The 22,268-nt window shown below is 44.8% G+C and overlaps 1 long non-coding RNA gene across 1 annotated transcript; it reads left to right on the top strand.

The window, feature by feature from the left end:
* Window positions 1-10,218: 10,218 nt before the first annotated feature.
* On the top strand, window positions 10,219-14,769 carry LOC117244947. The gene is made up of 2 exons (XR_004498960.1): window positions 10,219-13,407; window positions 13,557-14,769. It is a non-coding gene; the product is annotated as an uncharacterized LOC117244947 (long non-coding RNA).
* The last annotated feature ends 7,499 nt before the right edge of the window (window positions 14,770-22,268 follow it).

Consider the following 22,268-nt stretch of genomic DNA (forward strand, 5'->3'; position numbering starts at 1 on the left):
TCCTCTCCTCTATGAGGTTTTATGCCATAGTAAGTTAACTCCATAAGCCCTGGTTAATATTATTTTATAGAATTTTTGTTTATGCCAAGGGAATTTCAGACTGGTTTATGCCACTCCCAAGTCCTGGGCTGGGTGAAATCAGGAATTATGGAATCTACAATTCATGGGAACATCTCAGAACCTGAATGCAAAAGTCAAAACTGATTTTAACAAGCTGCAGGATTAAAAAAGAGACAGAAGTCTTCAGACATGGAAAACCCCTGAGCTAGACCTGGCCTCCTGGATTCATAGCCACCACTCATATTAATTCAGCTCCTCTGCATAAAAACTCCAGACTGCCACTGTGGCACTGCCTGTTCCTGGATGTCCAACCTGTACCTACAGCTACAGCAGGATCTGCAGTCAGGCAGGAGATCAAGATCTCTCAGCTCTAGGTAGAGCTGATACCACCCCATCCATCTATCTATAGCTGGCATTCCAATATTCCTGACTGAGGATTACTTTATCATCTTTTTAGTCTCCTTACTAAAGCACATTCAGGCAATTCCCAAATGATGAAGCGCAGACGTGGTCCCTGCACCATATCCTGAACCTTTGTTTCAGGACAAGGCCATCTCTACAGAGCTGATGCACTCTTATTCCAGGTTTCAGCTGCTCAGCCTGGGGTGACATCCTAGTAAAAATAAGCTGGTGTGTACTTTAGAAGTAAAGCTCTTTCTTCAGAATTAACTCTGTCTTGGAGCTTAGCATCACTCTCTCAGACACCTGAAGCCAGCTCTATCCTCTCTAATAACAGATAAAGTAGAACAGATGTCTTAGCTTATTACTTTTTCCTTTCCCTGGTTCTATTGAAACCTCAGTTTTTCAGAAAGTAGAATGTAAATCAATGAACATTTTCCCTATAATTATCATCAATAGCTGTACACTACAATTTCCAGCCCCTGAAAGCAGACTCTGCCTTTCCTGTAGTTTGATCCCCTCTCCTCTGCATGATGATGCCTGCAGGAGATTCAGAGGGCAGCAAGGCTGTGAAAACCGTGTGGGATGAAACCCTAAACAGGAAAGGATCTGTTGTGCAAGATGCCTTTTGTCAGCTGAAAATTGCACTTGTAAGAAAACACAGAAACCCCAAAGCTTGTAGTTAAAGAGTAACATCTTTAGCTCTAATTTATACTGACAGCACAATAGAGCTGTTGCTCAGGCTCTGCCTGCTCTCTCCCCATCACAGCAAGGGTTTTATTAAGTGATAAATCAATTTCTACAAGGCAAACTGGAGATTAAGTCCTTATCCAATGTTCATTTGCAATTGAAAGCAAACAGCAATACCCTGGGACAGGGGTTTGGTGACCCTTTTCAAGGGTCAAGCTTGAATAAACACCCCACATGCCAGCACAAGGCTGAGATCAGTATTGCAAGTCCTGAGTGAATGCTACTTCTCAGAATCTGATTGACTAACGATTTCTTCTTTAAATTGATAAATTCCCCGAAAAATAATTTGGGTTTAAATGGTCACTGCTGAAAGAAATGTCATTCTTTGGTTCTGATGGCAGGTCTCTCTCAGCTGTTGGAAACCAGTGTCCAAATAGCCTGCTCAGCTTGCGCCAGGACCTGTCTCATCTCAGATTCCCTGCCAGGTGAGGGCACAGCCTGATAGTTCAGAATAAGGCACAGGGAAATCTCTCAAGGAGCAGATCTCTAAGTGCCCTACTCATGGATTCTCTCTCCAGGTACAGTATCAGCTCTTTGCCATGTGAGTTAAGAGCATCTCCCTTTGGGCAGTCGCTGTGCTGGTTAAATCCTCTCCTGCATCCAGGGAAAGCTGGAGTGGAAAACTCCCACATCTGTTTACAGTGACAATAATAAAAACTGAATGGGAAGAGCCCCCTGTCCCAGCTTCTCCCAGCAATTTAACTGGTGGTGCTGTATGTGGGATGGAGGCAGGGAGAAAAGATGGGAAAAATGAGAATTGCTCCATTCAGCCTGGCAGCAGCTCAGTGAAAGGGCCTCCACAACCACCCCTTGGAGGTGGTGTTGAGTGCTCAGGCAGCAAACACAGGTGGGAACACCTGTGAGCCAGCAGGAAGTGACACTTCATGGAAATACAATCACTCAGAAGATCAAGGTGAGCTTATGAGGCAATGCCTGCTTTCTTCTCCCTGCCAATACCCCTTCAGCAGTGCTGCAGGAAGCAGTGACAGCCTAACATCTCTTTTCCCCTTGGCATGAGGCCTGCTGCTCAAAAGATGTGATTGCCCTTCTCCTTTGGCTTCTCTTTCCTTTGAGGAAGAATTTTGGCCCCATTTGTCACCTCACCAGGTGTGCTTTCCCCAGTTCAGTGACCTGTGCAGGATCTCACCCAGCTTAGGAGTGAACATCTTTATCCATTGCAGGAGTTCAGAGATGACCTCTGGGTCAGCTTTAGCTCCAGACTTAATCTTAGAATCTTTCACTAAGTTAAGTGAGTTTTTCATTTTGTTTAGGGCTTTATGTTTTGTGAGGGAATCTATAACTGCTCCATCCTTGACTGTGGTAGCTGTTCAAGAAAAGCAGGAGGGAAAACTGCCGCAGTATGGGAGAGTGAAACTGTTCAGTAGCACAGGGATTAGTGGTTTGCAGGCAAACTCATTTCAGAAGCCATCAGAGATAGGAAATCCTGCCTTTCTACTTCTTCCTTGGTGTGCCCTTTGCAGAAGGACCAGGCTTTCAGTAATCCCAGTCTTTGCACAGTGGGATGGGTTAGGAAGGGCTCCCCTGAGCTCTTTAGCTGGGAGCTGTCAGTGGGAGGCAATCCCTGCGTGTCAGGGGCTGCGTGGAAATTTCCACATCGGGCACAGAGGATGGGAGCTGAGGGTCTCCTGGTGCCCAGCTCCCTGCAGGCTTTCCCTGGCGTTAATGGGCTCTGTGTGTTTCTGTGCTCTCATTAACAATGCAGCAGCCATAGCAGGGCCATTGCTGCAAATGGCACCGCTTCAGATCATTACTATAGATTGCCGTAGCATTATCTCTCTCCCAGCAACAGTTTCATTTGAGTTCGACCAGATTCCATCAAATATTCAAATGCAAACAGATATTTAACTGCAGTGGAAGGTGGTTTGCTGGCAGTGAGTCAAGGCTTTCAAACGTTTTCCTGTTTTTTCAATCATTCCCTCCATCCCTGAGGTGTTTATGGTGAATTACCACAGGGGAGGACATAACTTAGCAATGAATGGGGGAAGGAAGAGGGAAAAAACCTCTTAACCACAGCTGAGCAATAAGCAATTCACTTTTTCTCCAGAAAACTGTTTCCAGTGTTTCTGTTTTCTTTAGAGCTGGTTATAATGTGATTTGAAGAACAAAAATGCCATAACCTAGAGTCCTGTGGCTGGTGCATTCAACCTCTTTTCATTTCACCCCATACAGGTTAACTATAGCTTAAAATAAAATTTTTACCGCTATTCTGCACTTCATAAAAGCACACAAACCTTGAGAAAAATCTATTGCCTTCCTCCAAATCTTTGGAGGAAACTTTCTTACGTGTTTTCCCACTCATCTGGGAGCTGCCCTTGTTGGACTTATCACCAGCACAATCAAGTCTTATTCTCAGGGACAAAAAAGAGTAGCAAAGCTCTAAAAAGGACCAAAATGACAGCAAATCCCTATGAAATCCAAAGCACACATATATTTTCAGCAGTCACCATCAGTACAAATGCCAGGTTATCACAAACCTGGATAGGAAAGCATACAGGAGATGGAGACAGCCTGGGAGGACAGAGCTGAGGAACAGGGAGATGAGGCTGCTGCTGGCCTCCCTGGGCAGCAGCAGCATCTCCACTGCTCACCCAGGAACAGCAGCACAACTGAGGGTCAGATTCAGGAAAGTTCCTGCAACAGCCAGGCTGTACACAAAGTGTGTCCACGTCAGACACCACAGCTTCTTCTTCATCAGCACAGGGGTGGGTGGAAAGTAGGTCACCTGAAACCACTGAGCTCCTGCTCCTGCATTCAGGGCATGGTTCTTACACCTCCAGCTCAGCAGCAAAACCAGGCTGAGAAGCTGAACCACGGCAGTCAGTCCCTGACCTCTCAGCATCACCCACCACCCGCTCAGCTGTGCCAGCAGGGCAGAGTCGTGACAGCCTTCACCTTCCAACCTCATCTCCCCAACCTTTGCACGCTCACAGCAAGGTCTAGGACTCAAAAACAGGCTGTTAACTTGAGGCTGTTCCTGTTGTGGCACAAATTGTTTAGGGAGCACCTTGTAGAACAAGCCAGCAGCGCTATCTCTGCTCATCGAAGCCCTTTATCAGAGATCCAGTCTTTCCCACTCATGTAGCACAGTAACCAACAGGTAGAAGACCATAAATAAAGAGCACACAAAGAGGAGAAGGGAGATATGGAGAACAAAGGCATCTGAGCACAGCCCACTGCTGGAAAAAGCAATGTGAGAGCATTCCAGCATGCGGGAGATTTAAGTTTTACATCTTTCTGTCAGAGAGTTTGTTGCACAAAAGACAACAGAAATAATTCAAAGCAGTTTTGCCCCCATTCTCTTTGTGATAGGAATCTGTTCCTTTTGCAAATAAACCATGTTTTCCCCAGCTCATCCCTCTCTGAATGGAGGAGCAGGCAGAAACAAATTAATCATGCTTACACTGCCTATTTGGTTTTTGCTCATTGCTCTAAGCTCCTTTGTGATCTCTCTCAAAATATTTTCATCTATTTGTTTAGAGAGAAACTTTCCTCCAGGCAGTAATGCATAATACAGTAATACAGGACACTGCAGGAAATTTCATCTTGTAAAAAAAAACCAAAAAAACAAAACTAGGTAGATTTGGTCTGGTCTCCCATTTGAATTCCCATTCACTTACCTAAACAATAATGCTCTTATCCCCACTGTGAAAGGAAAGTCAATACATTGCACTTAATGATGTTTTTCTGTGGTCTGCCTATTCTCTGCATTCTAATTTTCAGTGTTAACTTCCAGACACATCTAATGTTTCATAAAAGGCAATGATCCATTTCAAATTCCTTGGGACACGTCTCATTTTCTGAAAGATGTGTGTTGTTTACTGCTGGATGAGAAAAAAAAAAAAAAAAAGTCTTATTTCTTGCTGCTGGCCTTTATATCCCTGATTTTATGTCTTTTTAAATCCTGATAGAGAAAACAAAAGAGGTGTTGACCCCCATTTTATGGAATTTCTACCCAATCAGTTTTTCTCTCGCTGATTTCTTAGGGTTAATTGTACATCCTGCAAGTGACGTTAAGGGCAATATTTTCATAATTGTAGGGTTTAGATTGATGCTTGGGGTCTTGGCTGTGTTTAGTGACTGTGCTTACCTGCTTTGCCATCGCTGTCTCAGCCCTGCAGAAGGGCTGCCTGCCTTTTGCTGCTCCTCTGCTACTCCACAACTGCTCTGCTCCGTTGATTTAATGAGAGGTTTCATCTCTGCATCTTCACTCACTCCTTTTCTGGGAAACATTTCCAAGTCCTGGTAGCTGCAGGAGGGATGCCCTTAGGTTACCTGGGCATCTTTTCTCTGTTAAAGTCTTGCACAGACAGAAAAGCACCCCTTTTCCAGGGACAGACCTGGGCCTTCCCTGAGGGAAGTGGAAGCAGAGTTTAGAGCTAATATCTCGCCTGTGTTTTGATATAAATGTCTTGACCCACCTCACTTGTCCCAGCTGAGCCTGCATAGCATTTTCCACTTATTTCCAGGACCTAGGGAATACAACAGAGGAAAAAACAGCATTCCACAAAATCCTGCTGATATTCCAGGAAATGCTGATGCCAGGAGGGCCTGAGCTCTTCTGTTCCACTTCTCAGTGCAGCGATCAGGGCAGCATGGAGAGGCAGGGAGGGCAGATGAGGAACATCCCTGTGGGATTCCCATCAGCAGGGGTGCTCAGCACTCCTCCATGACCCCATGGAGCCTCTTGGCTTGTGCTCAAGGACACATGTGGGAAACCAGAGAGCCAGCACAGCACAACAGCTTTGCCTCTCTGTGCCATTACACAGCGCAGAGAACAACTCGTGACACCCTCAGTAATGCTCAGGCATCAAAGTCAAATAAGTACCAGCTTTATGGAGAGTTTTCATGTATTGATTTGTATATAGACAAACCAATTTTGCCTGACTCCCTTAAGACATTATTGATATTTTCTGCTGTAAAGTCTTCCCTTCTTTTGTGCGTATTTATCAAGGACAAGGCAAATAAATGACAGGATTGGTGTTTCATAAGGGTAGCTCTGGAATGAACTGTCAAGGATTTTGTTTCCTATTTTACTTGCTGCAGTTCAGTTTTAAACTGATAATATATAGAAAGGAGTAGAATTCTTTTACCCATTCTCTACTGGTTTGGTTACATTTTTAATTCATCCAAAATTTTGGGAGTCACTCAGCCTCTTGTAAGAGTCTCTTGCATTTGAAGATTGCTGATTATTCACACAGAATTTCTCCTGAGAAAACAGAAATAAGATTTAATGTACATCTTTTGATCTTTAACCACCACTCTCAGCAACAGATGGACAATCCTTTGGTGAGGAGGGACATTCTGGTGCAGGACACCCAAGAACTGATGGTCCAGTCCAGTGCTGGCCACTTGGGTAATTCCTCTGTAGGCAGGAACCACAATTAATTAAATTCAGTGAGCACTGAAGGCATGCATCTGCTAAAAAAACAAAACAAAACAAAAAGACCATTAGTATATTAACAAAATGTACTGAAATCCATTGTGCCTTCCACAGGTACTGAATAATCAGGTTTAGAGGAAAGTAAATCCCCTTGTGATTCATGAGGGCAAGGCTATGGAGGTATCCAAACACACCCAAACAATGGCTCACTGGATATTGAAACACAGCAGGGACCAGAATTCCCACTGCTGCTGTGTATTAGATTAAACCCTTGCCCTTTGTGATCCTGGCACAGAGGATTTTCTAGCTGAGAATATCCCAAGTGTTTTTACTAATTAACCATTTGCAGAATCTACCATTCCTAACGTGTAAGTCAGATTCCAAGAAAGCTTGATATTTTAACTTTTTTTTAGTGCACCTTCTGCTTCCTAAAACCTAGCATTGAATTCAGGCTTTTCTGTGGAATCCTGTAGCTGAGATTTCTATCTAATCATGCATCTGCAGGAGATTCAGTGCTGAGAAAAACATGACATATCATAAAAGTCAATGAGTTTCACTCTGGCAGTGAAGAAAAATCTCTATTTCCATCATTTTCCTCCAGGATGCAGTTTTTGCAATACTACTCTGTGGTATTTCAATGCATAAAAAGATGGCAAAGACTTTTGTTGTAAGAGATCCAGAGAGGTTATTTCAAGTGGTTTGGAATCATGATAGAGTTCATGCCACTGGCTGAACAGGACAGCAGCAAGCCCTGTGAGGGAAGGGTCCCCATCAAAACTCTGGGCAAGGTCCCAGCCTGTTTGATTGGCTCCCAATTACCTGAAACAGCAAGGTGAGTTCTTTGCTCTTGCCTCTTCTGGACCAAAAGTAAATGCAGTTACAAGAGCCCAAAGCAGGCAAACTCATCACATCAGAGAGAACATCAGTTTGCAAGATACAGGCTCATCTCACTGCCAAAAACTCACAGACATAATAAAAGGAGGAATAATTTTTATCTCCCTTTGGACAACACTAAAACAGGATTCTAAGGGGATGGAGAATTAAAATCCAAATGCAGATGTTCAGCATGGTGTGGGCTGTGCTTTTCTAATTCATTATCAGCTGCTTTCTGTTGGGGACAAAATATCTTTTCATCTCTTGAAGAGCTCCAGTCCTTTACACACCACCTCTTCAGCTAGGAAGGAATTAACAACTATTGTGGATGTTTTGGTAGTGATGAAAGCTTCACTATTCATCATGCCAGCTCTCCTATTCATGGAGAAGCTAGTCTGTGCTGCTGGAAAACGCCACCAGCTACACTTCTCTTGGGTGATTGTGAAGTGTCTGTGCACAAAGTCAGTCCAGCTCCATCTCCCTGTCCTGCCCTGACTGTGGGAGCCAATTTCTACTGAAATCAAAAGTGAATGCAAAAGACAGGAAATCAAATTTATTGCTGGGGGAGATCCACAGACTGAAAAACTTTAAATGAGGCATTTTTCATCCACAAAGAACAGCACTCAGGGTCACCCTGTGCCATCTCTCTACATTAAACATTTTATTGATTTTATCTTTCTCGAGTCTTAAGAGTATTTCAGATGATTAAAATTCAGGTGAAAGCAATCTGAGCGAGGGGAAGGTGTGGTGGAGCCAAACTTCCTCCTGCAGGGCAGCCACATCAAAATGCCTACATAATTGTCAGTTGGAAGCAGCTTCTTTGGAGTCCTCGAAGCAGCTTAAAAAATAATGATGACCCTCTGTCCTTCTGCTCCATTACCCTCAACATACTTTTTCTTTCACATGGATACATGCCATAACGTGGACAAATACCAGGGAAAGCGAGTCTGGGAAGAAGTACTGTTTAAATCCAGGGCTAAGCCATTTCCACATGAACAGGCTAAGAGGTGCAGAGGAATCTGAGATGAGGAGGTTGTTAGTTATCCTGAAACATTCATCAACGCTGCCAGCACAGCTGTTTAACGGGGAAAGAATCCTCTGTCACTCTTGGCTGCCAGCTTGGAGCTCACTGGGTGGTGAAAACGTAAAGGTGGTGTGTGCAGAAGAGCAGAGATGCACAGTGCCTCCCTGTTGCGGCCAGCAACTTCAGGATCTTGTCCAGGGAAGCAGCAGGGTTCTGGGGACCAGCATCAAACACCAACGAGACGGGCTCCCGCTCATGAAACCATTTATTCAGCATGGGAACAAAGTCAGGTCCAGAACAGAGAGCTCTGAACAGAGGTTTTTGAGGGACAGAACTCTTGAGGGTCCCCACCTTTGAGGGTAGAGTTCAGGGTCAGGAACCATTAGAAACACAGCAAGGGAGAACCCCCCAGGGACTCAAACCCAATCACAGCACCTGGGCCACCCTTCACAAGGGGTTTGGGGTGGGACAATGGAACTCTTTGTCTCCCCTGAGGCAGCTGCCACACCTCCCCCAGACATGTCCAGGTCAGGATTAAGGGTGTTTGGTTGATTGCCCTGATCCCAGCTCAGGCAGGAAGGGGATGGCTGTGGGGCTGCAGCTCTGCACACAGATGCTGCAGGGTGGCTCTCGCTGCTGCCAAAGGGCTCCACACCAGGGAGCTCACAGCGCCTGTGCCAAGGAGAAAATTGTCTCCTTGGGGTGCCAGTGGGTTTGTTGTGACCTCAGCACCAGGGCACAAACTTGTATTTGTGGGGAAAAGCTTCTTACCGGACGTGTTGTGACAGGACGAGGGGAAATGGCTTTGCACTGAAAGGGCTCAGTTTAGGTTAAATGCAAGAAGAAGGTTTTTTTTCAGTGAGGGCAGTGAAACACTGGGATGGGCTGCCCAATGCCCCATCCCTGGGAACATTCAAAGCCAGGTTGGATGGGGCTCTGAGCAACTTGATCAAGTTGAAGATGTCTCTGCTCACTGCAGAGGGGCTGGACTACAGCTTGAAGGGTCTCTTCACTCCCTCTGTTGATGCTCACAGAGAGACAGAAGTAGCTTTGGAGTTTATTTAACATTTTCTTATATCCATGAAAGATTTGGGTGTCCTGCTAATTGCTGGGATCTGTTTCCAGGGAGAAATGGAGACTAAGATGGATAGCTGCTGTTAGCACTGTCTGCTTCATTTTCAAAGACGGCTTTTTGCTGTTGTTTTCTTTTGGTTGCCTGTCTAATATGTGCAGAGCAAGTACCAAAGTCATTACACTCAACAGGAAATGGCTTTGGGCCACAGCAAGCTGGGGTTGTTTTTGAGCTGGCAACTGAAAATGAGATTTCTGTGTGCTGCTTACCAGCCCTCAGCATCTCCCATTCCCCCTCCTTCCTCCCTGCCTTGCCCTCCATCACACTGCAGTGTGGATCTGTCATTGATGGATGATATCCAAAACCAGGTCCTGTCCCCACCATCAGATGTGAATGTTGGGCAGATTGTGACCACTGCACAAAGAGTAGCCTCAATTTTAAAATGTTGAGCAAAAGCAAATTCTCATCCTAGGAAATAATTAGTGAAAAGAGGAGAAAAATAATGTTCTAATGCTGCATGTTTGGCTCCTTCCTGCTTTTGTGGTTCCCAACACTGGCTCAGTCATCATCATCCTGATGGTTATGGACAGCCTGGGGGTGGTGGCACAGCCACTCTTCCCACACTCCTCCATCAGGCTCTCCATTTTCCCCATACAGATCATTCCATGGTTCCATGGATTCCATTCCAGCACAAAGGGAAGAAATGCTGTCTTCTGGAATGGAGAGGATCTTCTCTGCAGCCAGGGCCTGACCCCAGCCTGGGATGTGGCTGAATGCTGACAGGGTTCCAGGAGCTCAGTGCAAAAGGGTCAATGTCCATGTTCCTGGATTTTAAGGGGGGACTGGATTTCTGATGTTCAAAATCAAGTGGAAGAGGAGGAGAGAATCCAAAAATCAGTAGGAAGAAGGTGGAGAGGGAGACAACAGAAAGGAGTAATGGGACAATGCCTGGAGGAGAACTGTGACATAACCCATGGAAGAGGACAGTGCCCAGAGCAGGCAGGACTATTCAGAGTACACTTGTTCCTTTTGGCTCATGATGCAGCTGATAATCTTTTCCTAAATGCATTTTCTTTTCATCATTTGCCCACACAAACAGCCGTGGTTCTAATCCTCAGAAAGGTAACATTTGTGAATAGCTTGCTAGCCAAAATCCTTTGGGTGAGAAATTTAACAGGCTTCAGGATGGAGCTTGCTAAATTTATCAAAGATATTAAGTGCTGGATGTACCTATGGGATTTGGTACCCTTGGAGTCCTCTTTGGGCCTGTTTCCTAGGTTCCTATCTCACAGCACTCTGCACACATTTAGCCCATAAGCCTCAACAACTGGCAAGCTGATATTATCACTTCTAGTTTTTATCTAGGGAACATTAGACTCAGAAAAGAGTTGGTCAAAAATATTGTTGCCAATGAATTTAGTGGAATTACTAACTCCTTAAAGAGAAGTATGTGCTTCAGTGCTCAGGGTCAGAGGCTCCCTTGTGCTCACTTAGACCCATTTGTGCCTTACAAATGACACCCTCTTAAGATACCAGCTGGCCCCTCGGTTTCTGAGCTGCTTAATGTGTCCTGTCTTTCCACCACTGCCTTCCACATTCCCAGTCAGATGGCACTGGGCATTTTAATACTTTTGACAGCTAGAGGGGTGTGGGAATGCCTCACATGTTGTTCCTGATAGTTAATGGAGAACTAATGAGACAACAGCTGCCAAAAGCCAGCAGTGCCTCTCGCTCCCTCCCTGTCTCCGTGCCGGCAGCAGGAGCACGGCAGCAGAGCTGGGGATGCTGGTGGTGCTGTGGGTCAGGATGCAGAGCAGTCCCCTGGCCTTGGGAGCAGAACAGACCTTCACCCAGTGAAGGCTCTGCTCTGCAGCTGTGTTACTTCACACAAATGGGATTTTCCATCTGCCCTGCAGGCCTTGAGCAGCACTTTCCAGGGAGAGAACGAGCAGGGAGGGAAAGGGAGGATTCCATGGAGCTCACTGCTAGTTCTACACTAGTCAGCAGCAGACAATGATACCTACACCCAGAGGTGAACAGTGCTTACTGAGAGCCCAAACATTATTTTTTTTCCCTTCCTGCTTGCTCAATGATTCTATTTTTTGGTTGTCATTCCTAACAGCCAGTTTGGAAAATACAGTCTGCAACTCCATAAACATTCAAGGCTCTTCACCTCCAAAGACAGTTACTGCATGCTGTGGGGGAATGAGCAGTCACAGCCCTCTGTTTCTACCTTGTAAAGCAAGAATGTCTGATCAATAAATTTTACTGCTGTAGCAGTAACTGTGGTAGTAACTAAACTAAAGCACAGGAGCTGACAGAATGGCTGGATTGATATTCTGTCAGAAGGAGAAATAATTGCCAGATAGGAAACTCTTTAAATGTTCATGAACAATCAACCATATGATATTTCTTCCCATGGGACATTTTTTAAGGAGAATAAATTAGCTGCATGAAAATATTTATTGCCCAGAGCACCTGACTGAAATGATATTATGTAGATGTGTTTCAGCTTCTCAGAACTCCTTTACTTCTTTTTCAAAGTGGCATCATGCAAATCCAGAGTCACCTTTGCACAGGTAGCTGGGATTGGACCATCTGCCTATTCAGTGTGGCTGTATGTTCAGGTCTACTGCTAAAACCTGCAAGAAGATGGTGGAGAATTATTTCTGACAAGTTTAAAAGCCAGCTGAGCTCAGAAGGCTTGAAGGTAAAGTTCCTTTGTAATTGTTGCAAATATTGATTCAGTCTCCAAACCTCTCTGGCACCAGAGCAGGGAAGAATTACACTGAAACCAGACCACTGTCTGCATCACAAGAGTTCCATTCTGGGCAAGAACTGGAGACTTTTGGAGGTGAGAAGTCAGGAGACAAAGTTTCACTGAAGCACAGGCTTCTCAGAATCACATTTTGGCAAGTTCTGATAAAGGAAAAACACTCCTTGCCTGTAGCTGCTTATGTCTCTTGAATAATTCCCTGCAAACTCATCACCATTTGTCAGCAGAACTTCAGCTAAAATAATGCATGACCGTCGTGCATCGATCCACTGGCTTGGCCAGGGTAAGCCCAAAGCAGCAAGTTAAATTTCCATCATTAAAGTCTTAAATACAATTTACTTCTTGATCGTATGTAGGCAGCCTTTTAGAACCTCTATGCATGAGCACTGGCTGCTTGCACTCAGAACAAGGAAAGGGTAACAACTTATTTAACACCCTCTCAATCTGTCTTCTCAAAGGCCTTTTCTTTTTGTATTTACTGCAGATAAAAGGCTCTGGGATAACCAAACAAACTGTTGGTACTTATCCAAATTGAATGAAATCTTAGGAACTTTCCCCTCTTTTCTTGCAAGTAAATCCTGGCCACGCTGAAATGAAAGGCAGAATTCCTGTCACTTAAATGGGGCTTTAGTCATTCAATCCCCATGTTCCCAGTAATTACTCCTGGGAGTGGGCTTGACTCCTGTTCCACATGATGAATTGATCCTTGTTCAGGACACAGAGGGGTCCCGTTGCCAAGTGTGTGCAGTGAGCAGGGGAAGGGCTGAAGCAAGATGCTTGTGCCAGAGAGACAATTTCTGTCCAGCTGCCCTGCACTGTGCCTGAAAAAGCAATTAGGGTTGGTTTTCCCTCTTATTTTTTTGTTTTCTCCCCAGAAACTACTGGGTCTGAACAAAGTCATTTGCAGACTGGGCTGGCAAAATGCTGGTCTGCATATCACTACTGGAGGCTGGAATCCTGCCTCTCCTAACAATGCTCCAGTGCATCACTCCCTGTGTGGGCACCACAAACAAACCCACAATGGTCTGGGGAGAAGCACCTTCCTTTCACAGGTAAATGCCAGCGTTTATCACCAAATTAAGTGAAACAACCTAAAATAAGTATCTAATAAATAGTGGTGTGCCCTATCTTCATAACGTTTTATGAGAGGCAATTATTGATTCATTAAAATAACACGTGCGTCTCTTGTTTTTCCGCACAGTGAAACGTGTGAAAGCAGCATCCACCTTGAATATTAATGGATGAATCATTTAAACAGTTTACAGCATCAGTTCAGATAAACAATTAAGTGCAATCCATGTCTTGTTAGAGTAAATGGAATATTTGGGGGAGGAAAGAAAGCCAGCATTCACAGCCATGACTAAGATGCAATCAGAGGTGTGGGAATAAAAAGATGGGAAAAGGGTTTTGGGAGCTTTCTGAGTCAATCTGGGTCCTCAGCATCCAGATCAGCTGGGTAAGAGACAGTCATCAGCCTTTGCTTTTTCCTGGGTCTGTCAGTATTTCCCAGTTACAGATCAGAGCCTGACCACCAGCATCCTCAGCATGGTGGCTCCAGTTGCACCAGTACAAGGTTGCCAGAGGACACCTACCCCGAGGCAGCTCCCACGTGTGACAAGCACAGGAGACGTCCAGAAGACACATGAATCAGGGAGATTCCAAGAGAACTGTGAGCCAGAGAAGTCCCAGGGGAGTGAACCCAGAAGGGAAAGGACCATGTCTAAATACCTGAGACTGTACTGCTGTCAGCAGCTCAAAGGCCACCAGAAAGATCAAGCTGTGATGATAAAACCCAGGGCATCCTACTCTTTTTTTTTTGCTCTCCCAGGTTAGGGGCATTTGGGGCACATTCCAGAAGGAAAAACATTCTGGTTGGGGACACAAATCCTGCATTTCCAAGAAGTCCAGCCCAAATCCTTTATCTGGACAGAGCAGCTTGAAACATCCCTATATTCAACAGCCCTACAAAAATTCAGCCTAAAGATAAAGTGCTCTGCTATAATATAAAGACACATGCAGCAATGAGCTGTGCTGGGAAACCTCGGGAACAGATTCACAGCTCAGTGGATGGGATTAGTGAGGGCTGGAATTGCTTTTACAGCCTGGCTTCTGGTTAACCCTGTAGTGCATGAGGGGCTGCAAGGCTGGAGGCAGCTTTGGAGATGGAGAGCCAGCCTGTGGAAACTTCCTATTTATTGGGAGTCAGGAGGCAGGAAACGCCAGCTGGGGTTTTCCCAAGGTGAAGTATTTGCCCAGCTGTCTGGTCACAATATTCTTTCTTATCCAAACAAGGTTGTAAAATGTCTCCCACTAAAAGCTACATAAAGAACTAAGTAAGGGCTGGACCTTTATGCACACACAGAGATTTGTCCAACAAATGCTTTTCCAGAGACAATAAAACTTGTTGAGGTTCATTCTCGTGCTTTCTCACTGTCCTTAGCATACAAGCTGGGCGTGGCATTTCAGAGTTTCTTTGAGTAAAAGCCTCTACCTTAGTTATTAAAAACATTTCATTAATTTTATACTGTTACAATGTCTAGGTCTTCAGCATTCTGCCCCCACCCTTTGGGAGGAATATTGGGACATCTGTGTTCTCATATGCAAGTTGCCAGTTCCCAACAAATCTCACTGCATCCACACAAGGAAATGAAAACTGATTCAATGAGGGCTCTGGGTTATTCACTAATGGCATGGATGTTTTTCTGACAGTGAGCAGCTTGCAATAGCCACAGACCATGAGTTAGGAGTTAGCAAATATTTTCATAGGCAGGAATCCTTCCAAATGAGAACACTTCCATTAAACTCAGAGCAAACACTTAAGGAAGATAATTTCTTTATAATATTTTTATTTGCTGTGGCCATTTCTAAGAGAAGTGTAAGACACAGCATTTAAATAATTTGATTCAAGTGTTACCAGATCAAAGTTGGTCCCATGGTGCCCCAGATTTCCCAAAGCCATGTAAGATCCAGCTTGTGCACTTTAGTGAATCCGTGGGATTTGCTGTGGCAGAAACATGTCTGGGATTTCCATGTGCTCTGGACAGGTATTGGACAAACAGAGACTTCAGCTCTTTATCTCCTGCTCACTGATTTCCATTAGGCATTTTGTAGCTGAAAACCAAAAAAAGTACAGAATCTTATCCAGAATTTTTTTGTTTTTTGTTTTTTTGGGTTTTTTTTTTTTTGTGGGGGTTTGGGGTGGGGAGGTGTTGTTTGGTTTTTGGAGGGGTTTTTTGTTTTGTTTTGGTTTTTTAATTGTTTGTTTGAGGGGTTTTTTGCGTGAGGTGGAGGGACACCAGCTCACACCACACTGCTTTTAAGGGCACCTGTAAGCACTTCTAAGAGCTGTGATCAGTGAAGCATTAGCAGAGAGGGGGCTGTAGGAGCAGGGAGAGCAGAAGACTGCTGGATTACAACTTTGGTGAGTAGTTCCTGTTTATTTTAGGGAGATTTTCCAACAAATGGTACCTTTCTTCCTCTTGGTATCAGTGGGGGAACTACTGCTCCCTGTCTGGCTCTGTGCCTTAATCTGCACTGAGGAAAGGCTAAAAGAGGAAAAGAAGGGTTCTTCTCAGCTCAGGATAATAGTGCCTGCACAGCACACAGCTGTGGCTCCAATTTAATGCAAGTAAAGGTGTTGCAGGAGCAGCATGGGGAATGGAGTGCCTAAAACCCTTCCATTCCACTGAAGCTGCAAGGTTAGAGGGTTGGACAGCTTACTTCTTCTCCCCACAACTCAAAAGGGGACAGGGATGGTGCCAGTCCCAGAGTGTCCTAACAATGCCAGCTGAGGATCTTTTTCCTTATTTTGGGGCTGTTTTATTTCTTGAACTCATTTTGCTGTGTTTTGACATTTTCATTGGACAGCATCTCACCTGCAGAGAACAAAATCAGTGTTTAATGTTTCCTAATGAAATAACTCAGACCACCACTCAGACATTCCATCCCTATAACCCATTTGTCACGGCTAGGCTGAAAACCATGTTTTCCTTCTACTTCTGTTGCCCCCAGTAATAAACCATAGAAGATTTATTACCAGATCAAATGATGACCTGCTGTGAAACCTCAGACCCTGGCTATTGATCTGTGTGTGCTGTCTGCCTGTGTTAACAAGCCCAGGACAGACTGAGTGCTGTGCTCAGCCCCCCCTGAAGCTGCTGGGTGCAGCTTAACCCTGGCAAATGAGACCAAAGAGCTCCAAAGAATGGATATTTTTCAGCTGGAGAGCCTTAGGAACGGGATTTCTGTGCCACTCTGAACTGTCATGCTATTGGGCCAGATTTTTTGTGAAGCTGTTTTGACTGTCACTGCTTTCTTGTCCATCCTATGAGTAGGAATGAGCTATGACCTGGTGCCAGGGCCATGTTTTTATCATCTCCCCATCTATCATATTGCTCTGAAGAACTGGGATCAGGTCTCATGTCCATAGGGTGTGCCTGATGCTACAAGGCAATGCAGAAATGCCTCTTTCCCCTCCCTGCCTTCCCAGCACCAAAGCCTGCTGGCCTTCTGAACTGTTTTCTTCAGTATGAGAAAGATCTTTGATCTTTTATATTTCTTTATGGAAGCCCCGCTAGCGCTTTTGACTTGTCAGGAATAATTAAGAAAAATGAGAATGTGAGATTTGGCAAAAGGGATAAATCAGTGTAATGGGAAATAACTAACTTGAGGGAAAAGCAGAGACCTTTGCCCAAGTTATTCTTATGCTGGAGCTCTTGAGAATCAATATTTCTTTCCTCCTAAGAAGTTGCACTTTCCTGAGGACAGACAGGAAGGCAGGATTCTCCTGGGGCTGGTTGGTAACTGATAGCTATCTGCTTTCTGGGCACTTGAGATGGAGCAGATAGGAAATATATTTCCCTGCCAAATCTAGGCTTGAGCAAGCTCTCTGCTGGGTGGCTGCTTCCTATTATCCCTTGGAAATTTGCTGGCTCCCCAAGACAGACACTTCAGCCCTCAAAGAGGTGAGTGATCCTCGCAGAGCAGAGAGCAGATCCTGTGCTTTGCTTGCCCTACATGTGGAGCTGACACATAACAGTGCCAGAATAATCAGCTGTGTTTCACATCAGGAAAAGTGACCCCATTTCCCATCCTGAGTAATGAAGTCTAGAGGAAGAATGGAGTAACACAGGTTTACTTCTGTTCTGTTCCCTGTTAGCCTGCTGAATAACAGTTCTGCTGCCCCTGGACCAGGAAAATCCTGCATCTGTTCCTCTGAAGACATGCTGCCCTCAAAGTTATCATTTGGTGTGCTTGGACTCCTGACATGAGAGCCAAGAGTTCTGTTCCATGTCTGCAATTTCCACTGATGTTGGGGGCTCTTGAGAGAACACTGAGGAGGTATAAAGCATCAGATTATTTTTTATTATTATTATTTATTTTTTCTTAGTGTTTTCTCTCCTTCCCTCTGAGAATTAGGTTTTGGCAGTGTAAATTTGTGGCAGTAGGCTCTTTTGAAGCACATGTTGCTCTATCCTTACCAGATCCAATAGCAAAAGGAAAGATGAACCAGCAAGAAGGGATTGTGCATGCAATGGGGATGTGACAATAGAGAATATTGACAAAGATTTTATCTGAGCAATTGTCCAAGTCTTGTACAAACAGATCTATCCATCTCTGCAGCACCAGGCAGCTCACTTTGTGTTGTCTGGTGAGGGGCTTAAATCAAACACAGAGCAAAATGAGACTGAGAGCATCTTTAGTTACACATCACTGAAGAGGGGTTTGCTTTTTGCTGCTCAGATTCCTAAAGACTAAGTATTTAAAATCTGTGTGTGCCTTGAGCACACAAGGATATGCAGTAAAAGGTGGAAAGAAGGCAGGATTACTGCTTCTGGGGGAAAAAACTCCATTATTTTAAGGCTTTCTGGGAAAGCATCTCAGCTGGGTGTGTAACTGCAAACTGAGGAAGAGGCAGCATGAATTTAGATAAAAGTTCAGATCTTGCTGCTGGATGGGCTGGAGGAGGTCCCAGCTGCATGCACCACCACATTGATGTGACTCCTGACATGGCTCTCATGCTCTTCTGGCCACTTCCAAGGCCATGGTCCAGAGATGCCCTTTGTTGCAAAGAGAACCAGAGAGCGAAAAGGTACTGCTTTGAATCAAGCAACATCACTTTTTTAGCACCAGCACAAAAATCCTTTCTCTCCTCCTTTATTTTGGAAAAGGTTTAATATTTTTCAAAGGGAGTTGGGCATTAATTCCCCATTCCAGTGGCTGCTAGTTCCTAAATGCTTTACCTGGTCCCTAGTGCCTATATCCAGCAGAGATGTCTCTATGCCTTGGCTCTGCCTACATCCTTCTCTCAGATTGACTTATTTGGTTCTCCTTCCTTTAATAATTGCCCACTCATTTGAGCTGTAATCCTTTGTCTCACTGCAAAGGTGTGGGGAGAGATAAAACAAAAACACTCTTGTGAGGCAGAGAAACCTGGCTGTGAGCAAGGGTCTGTTCTGTGTTTGCAGTGTATCCATCAGCCATGCTTGGCAGACCAAGAAAATCAGTCTCTGACCTGTATAAGTATGAATGATGCAAAAGGAGGATTAGAAACAATAAAATACCCTGCTTGTTTCTCCTGTCTTATTTACTTGGTTTTGTTGCTATTAATAAGTATTTTGTGCAGAGGGTTGAAGTGCTGCTATTGCTCTACAAAAGTACATAAACAGGTTTAAATAGAAATAAGGGCTGTTTATCCTAAATTCTAATTTTCTTTGGCCTTTGGCTAAAGGCACATATTTATGACATGGTGACAGTGTGGGTATGCATTGGGTGTGCTATCCAGACATGAAAAGAGACACTGGCAGAGGTTTAGGATGTGAATTGATGCTGCATCTAACCAGGACCCTGCAACAGAAAAGAGCAGCCATCAAAAGTGCAGCCCTACCAGCTCTCAGCATCACCCTCCCCCTGCTTCTCCTTCATTCACTCAGTGCAAATTAGATCAAGAAACTGATCCCCTGGAAGACTCCTTTCATTTTTTCTTCCTCCTCATGTCAGCTCAGCTCACTGAGCTGGCTCTGACTCAGGGGCTGCACACCCTGCAGTGCTGAGGAGCCTGCAGAGGAGCAGCTCTGCTCACACAGCCTGGAGCCCTGCTGCCAGCTGGAATGTGTGCTGGGAATCCTGGAATATCCTGGGCTGGAGCAGGTTACTCACAAGGGAACAGCAGCCAAGGCAGGAGCAGGCTGGCTTCTCTGGAGCTAACAGGGTTAGTGTGGTGAGGATCAGGGTCAGGGATGTGCTCGGAGGGAAACACAGATCCCCCTTGCTCCCAATATTTACCACTCACCTTCCCCCAGGAAATCTGATGTCCCAAGCATGGGCATTATTAAAATACAGCTCCTTGCTGGAATTGATGCATCTCCTCGGGAGCCTCATTTTGCAGCCGGGTGGAACCCACGAAGGGACTCAAAGTGTGGGTTCAGTCACCCCCATGCTGGGGCAGCGGGGGCCATGGGTTTGATGGAGAGGGAAAAGCAGCACAAGGTGGCTGCAAAATTTTCCCTGGCCACAAGAGGGTGGCCTAAGGTGGCACTTATTCTGACAAGTACCATGTTTTGAGCTTAGAAAAAGCTCTGCTCATGTGCGTTTTTCTAATTCCAGCCAGAAGCACGAGTGCTGGAATATAAGAAAAACTGATTTCGCTGTGATTTTCCTGCTGTGGCTTGCAGATCAAAGGAGTTTAGATAGTTTACTTGGGCAAGTTTTGCATAAGCTTTCAAACTTTCTTGGTGCTTATCAGCATGATGTTAACTCCAGCAGGAATGAAGGATGCTTTAAATCCTGAACAGCTGTTGAGTTGTTCTTAACCTCCAGCTGAGTAACAGTGCCTAAGAAGCTTCATTTGTGATATGCAGAGCTCCAGAAAGCAGGATGGTTTTTTACTTCCACATCTGGAAAGAGGAAGCATAATAGAGTAGTTTACTTTCTCTCTGTTTCAATGAGTTAAACTTCCTCAAAACAGTCCTGTCTTCTCCTCTGCCTGAGTTTGGTTATTATCTTTGTTACCGTACTTTTCAGGCCTTGTGAGATAAATCATCTTCACATGGCAGAACAGTGAGATTTTATACACTTCTCCAAGCTTGTTACAGGCATAACTGCAATTAGAGATGACTTGTTTTTGTGCTGAACTAGGGGTTGAAAAAAAAACCTTTAAATGGGTATTCTCTCCAAGATAACTGACGTCAATCACATCATTACTGTGAACTTTGTTACCTGTTCCACAGCATCAGGCTGCAAAGAACATCCTATTGTCCCAAGGGTTTTTGTGATGGATTGGTTGAGTAGAAATGAGGGGAGGGCTGTGCTGCATTTTGTATTGAAGTGATTCTTTTTAGTTTATATTTATCCTGGATTCCTTTCTTATGAAGAACAGTTATTATAGGCAATGGGAAAATCTGCAGAGATGCAATTTAGCAGCAGGCAGCCTAGAGATGAGGTGGATTTGCAGAGAAGGGAGCTCTAGGTGCCCCAAATCCTTGTTTCAAAGGGGCTTTAACAGGTGGCCAAGATGAGATGTGGGATGTCTGTGGTGTCTCAGGTGGGAGGACAAGTCCTGGGGGGGAAGTGGGGTCAGGTGGGCACTGAACTGAGCCCTTGGTAAAAGACAAATGGGAAGTCCTGGTGATTGGGAAGTAAGATGTGAAGAAACCAGTTCAGAAAGGGTTCTAATGTGACCTTTGAGGGCTTCATGGAGGATTCAAGTTGAAGTCAAGCAGCTTCACCCTGCAAAACTTCTGAGGCTGATTATGCTCATAATACTTAGCTGCTTCACAAAGCATCCAAGGCAGATGTTCAGGCCCAGGAACACAGATTTTTTCCTGCAGGGGGTTCATTTACCTTCTTATTGCTTTATTTTTTCCTTTGCTAGAAAGGTGTTTTGATTTGCAAAGCAGAAAAAGCCATCACCTGCTATTGAAGGGGACAGTCCTAGGGAGTGGAGGCCTCACAAAACTGCTCCCCACAAGCAGCTGCAGCCTGCCTGGGATTTCCATGCCTGTCTGGAGATTGGTGGAGTTCAGATGAAAAGAAGTTAAAGAGAACCTGGGTAGCCATTGTATCAGGGAGTTGAGCAGAGATGACTGAAGCAGAATGGGTTCTGTTTCTGATTTCCCCCTTCAGTGCTCAGTGATTACAAATGGAGAGATATTCCCCTGGAGCCTGGGCTGGAGCACCTTCCCTGCAGCTTGCTGGGCTTTTTCTCTCTCTGTGTTACTGCAGCTGCAGTCAGGCTTTGCAAGCTAAACATTCTCATTAGTATGGGCAATGTTGATGAGGAAGATGGCTCTGCTTTTCTTTGCTCCTGGGTTTCTTCTCTTGAAAACTGAAAGAGGGATGGTACTGAGCTTGCATCCACATCTTGCCAGCCCTGTCTCACACCTTGTGAGATGCAGCAGCCATGTGAAAGGTGCTCATCTTCACCCTCCTTACTGCACATCCCATGCAGGCTGCAGGACCCACCTGGAGGGGAGTCAGAGAGGGGTGAGGAGCTGATCCTTCACTTGCCAATGGACACACAACTCCTGTCCTCCATTGCTGTGATAACTATGCACAGGTAAATGGACTCCTAAGCCCTTGGAACGATGCTTTGTGTTCACTCTTGTAGGGTCTTTATAGTCTGTTACAGGGGAAGGTTCCATTTTTAGGAGGAAAGTGAGACATTGTCTTAAGAAAGGAAAGAATTACCAACATAAAAAACCTTTCCCATTTTGCTTTTTGGTCCCCATCACTGCTGCTGTTCTTGTATTCAAATGTGTGTTCCTGCCTTACACTTCTATTTCAAAGTAACAAATTCAAGCCAGATGTAAGTGTGGTGATTGCTCTGAATTTCATCCATTTCCATGGGCTTGTTTCAACTGTGAATTCATGTTTGGACAAGTGGAGTTTTTACTCAAATGATTATTAAATACCT

The sequence above is a fragment of the Parus major genome, chromosome 10 (genome assembly GCF_001522545.3).
Source record: "Parus major isolate Abel chromosome 10, Parus_major1.1, whole genome shotgun sequence".
In the NCBI taxonomy this organism is placed as follows: domain Eukaryota; kingdom Metazoa; phylum Chordata; class Aves; order Passeriformes; family Paridae; genus Parus; species Parus major.